Below are 3,797 nucleotides of genomic sequence, written 5' to 3'. Positions count from 1 at the left end.
TAACTGCACCCAAATTTTGCCAAGCTGGAAACTTGGGCCTTTTCTGTGTAATGAATTTTTAATTCTGTGTAATGACTTTTCATAACCTGGAGGTCAGACTGTTGTTTTCACCTTATGTATGTAGTGTCTCATGACTGAAGTTTGTTTTGTTTTATAGTATCTGTACTCTCTGTATTTTCCAACACCTATTTTGTAAACAGATGATGTATTTCTCCATTGAAAACACAATAAAAAACAACAGCACAACCCTGACCCAAAAGAAATGAGTTATCACGTCATGGAAAGACATGCAAACTTAAAATGCATATAACTAAGTAAAAAAAGCCAATATGAAAAAGCTACATGCTGTATGGTTCCAAGTGTATGACATTCTGAAAAAGGCAAAATTATGGTGATACAGTATTCCCTCACTTATTGCGGGTATTACATTCTAGACACCCCCCCCCCCCCGCGAAGTAGAAACCTTACATTTATTCTACACTCTTAAACCTATGTAACTTTAACATCATATATATTCAGTACCATAAAATCCCACGGTATAGCAAAAAATCTGCGATAAATAATTAAATATAATATTTTTAAAAATCCCGCAATACAGTGAGGCTGCGATAAGTGAACCACGATATAGAGAGGGACTACTGTAGTAAAAAGATCAGGGATTGGAGGTTCAGGTGGGGGAATTGTTGGGAGAGACAACTAGGAAGAGCACAGATGATTTTTTAAGGCAGTTAAATATTCTATATAATACCATATTGTTGGGTACATGTCATTATACTTTTGCCTAAACTCAGAAAATACAAACCAAGAATGAGCCCTAACAAACTGTGGATTTTGGGTGATTATGGTGTGTCAATATAGATTCAACAATTATAACAATTTATCAAACAAACTCAAAAAGAGTCTGAAAGCTTTGTAGAAATCAGCAATATTCATTCAACGGTCTTAGAGTTTACAAACTGGAAACACAATTAGGCAAAAACCCAGAAGAGTCCCAACAAAGAAGAAAAAAAAAGTTCTTATAGCAAAAAGTACATTCTTGAGAATTATCAGTCCTACATTCTTAGCCCTAGAATCGGTCCTGAATGGTCATTGGTCAGTTGATGGATGCCAGATGGTCCAGAAGATGGATGCCAGGAGGTCTGGTCACATCCTGGTTGTATGGCCAGTGGATGTCAGGAGGATGTATATGTGATTCTTTCAGGGGTTATCAGGTGACCTGGTTGGTTATATGAGTCCTTCAGGGGGTAAATGGGTTACATGGAGGTCCAGCCATATATCCAGGCATTGATGCAGGACTAGGAAGTTATTAAAAGTTTGTTCTCAGGCTGGTTAGAACAAGAATGGCACTTTTCCTCATGCTTCAACCTTTGCAATGTTAATAACTTTAGCAGCTTAGTTCAAGTAACTCGATTTTATATATTCCCCATCTTTATTCTTTCCTCAAAATGCACCATTCTGGTGGGGGATGTTGATAATGAGGAAGATTACACCTGTGTCGGGGCAGGCAGTATATGGGAAATCTCTGGACCTCTCCCTCAATTTGGCTGTGAAACTAAAACTGCTCCAAAAAAATTGTCATAGTTGAAAAATAAAAAAGAATGGTGCATTAAGAACAAAAGTTGGTGGCAACTGATGGTCTTAAGTAAGTTGAAAGGCTTTAGAATTTAGTTTTATTCTCCAATACTCTTCAGAGAGAAACCTTTCAAGGAGCTAACAAAGAAAGTGAAATCTCCCCTCCACCACCTTATGAACATGGATTGCCTACAGATTTCTTCTGAAAGATTCTTTTGTTCCCCACACCCACTGACTTTTCTGGGTGTTCTTAATGCTGCCCCCTACGCAGGAGAAGTCTTTCTTTACCTTCTTATCCCACAAGCCAACTCTGTCCTCCTTCAAGTTCTCATTCAGGGTGGAATACTTTCAGAAATTCCACCTCGTCTCTAAAATTTAACTTCCACATTTGAAAAGGGTATAAGTCTAATAAAATTTGTAAGAATTGCAATTGTTTTTCCTATTTTCCCCCTTTTGGGGGGTTATAAAGGTCATATCCTTTTCGTGACAAATGTAGTAAATAAAATACTTACAAGGCAATAATGAGTAAGACTTTTTTTTAAAAAAAGTCGAGAAAGCAGCAGACTGAATATCAAGAGTCTCTGCTTTGCATTTTAGGGCCCATTGCTTTACTATTTTGGTACTCCATTTTCTCATGTGCAAAATCAGTATGATAGATTCTGATCTCTCTCTCTCTCACTCTCTCTCTCTCTCTCTCTCTCTCTCTCTGTTAAACCACCTCCTCGCACACACAGCAAGCGGTATGGCTGCACACCAGGTGTGCTTTACAACAGAAGCAACATTGCCAGGTCCCCTGCACACACTCGCAAGGCCTAGTAGACATCCTCCAGGTCGGAGTCTGAGTCTGTGCCCTGCTGGTTCTGAATCTGACTTTGCTTCCTGCACAGACAGGCTACCTGGGCACTGGAAATTGTCTCCTCCAGTTTCTTGTCTTTATAGACACAAATAAACTGATAAAAACGAAGGGAAATCCCCTTCTCCATGTTCACCAGGCTCAGGGAAGCAGAGTAGGTGAGGGAGAGGGAGAGATCAGTGCACTTGACCTCCCACTGACCTGCCAGGATGTAGGGGGTAGGCAGCACAAGGGCCAGGAAAATGAAGGCAGTTCCAAGCTTGCATAGGGCCATAGGAAGCCAGTAGGAAGCCAGCAGGAAGCCCCCGTAGTGGCCGGCTGACTTCCATTGCCCAGGTAGGCACCAATCAACATGGGATCCGGGGGGTCACCCACGCGACCCAGGTAGGCCTTCTTCAGCTTGAGCCAATTGTGTGATGCTGGTGATCTGGTCCGTGTCCTTGGTGTCCAGGGAGCTGGAGAAGATAAACACGCCCTTCATCTCCATGAAGTTCTCCTGAAGCAGCTGCCCGCATGGGAAAGGGGAATTAATGTACTCAGGACTCTCCATTGAGGCAGGTGAGATCAAAGGCGTACAAACACACCCTGCCCCTGGATCTGCGCTGCGTCCACCTCCTTGCGTTTACGGATGGTGAGCACTTGGAATGGCTGCATCTGCCTCTTTTTCCTGTCCTAGGTTATGGCTTCTGCATGCAGAATGAAAGATGTGACTGACCAGAGTTTCATCTTGGGCACGTGGCTGATGATGTCAGGGTACTTTCCGGTAATGTCTTCCTGATTCCTGCTGAAGATCTTCACCTTTCTGCCTTCCAGAACATGGACCTGTGCCCTCTGCCCATCGTATTTGCACTCACAGGTGAAAGCTGCCTTCTGGAAGTGTTTTAGGACCTTGCTGATGCCCGGGGTGGGGTGGGCCAACATTGGTTTCAGGGGGACCCCTGGACTCAGCCTGCAGTGTTCCAAGAGCCATTCCAGGCCAGGGTCCTTTTTCTCTCTTAACACCATGACCCTAACCTTGCTATAAAGAGCAGTTATTATAACAGAAGGTTCTTTCTATTCAAATTAAGACAATCAGGTGGAAGCCACACTTTATCCAAAATCTTGAACTCTATATTTCATGAAAAACAGAATAACGTTTCCTTTTCATGGTGAGTGGATTTGGGGTGTCATCACAATCCAAAGCTTAATTCAGAAAGTAAATGTTACTAAAGATCATGTTCCTTAAGAAGTAGTAAGTTAATGATGCCACAAAGTTAATAGAGAAGAAAAATGACCTTGTACTGGCTTTCTTCAAAGTCTTACCACTTGTTTTTAAGATCTTCATCCAAATACAAGGGGATCCCCCCCAAAAAAACCCTAAATTATCTTCTGG

The 3,797-nt window shown here is 42.1% G+C and overlaps 1 pseudogene; it reads right to left on the bottom strand.

Annotated features, from left to right (window-relative positions):
• Positions 1-2,384: 2,384 nt before the first annotated feature.
• LOC150007830 (DNA ligase 1 pseudogene) lies at positions 2,385-3,430 on the bottom strand (annotated as a pseudogene).
• Between the last annotated feature and the right edge of the window lie 367 nt (positions 3,431-3,797).

The sequence above is a fragment of the Furipterus horrens genome, unplaced genomic scaffold (assembly GCF_987537825.1).
Source record: "Furipterus horrens unplaced genomic scaffold, mFurHor1.1.pri manual_scaffold_6, whole genome shotgun sequence".
Lineage (NCBI taxonomy): Eukaryota > Metazoa > Chordata > Mammalia > Chiroptera > Furipteridae > Furipterus > Furipterus horrens.
Note: the sequence above shows the minus strand (reverse complement) of the source record. Positions and strands in the feature narration are given on the sequence as shown.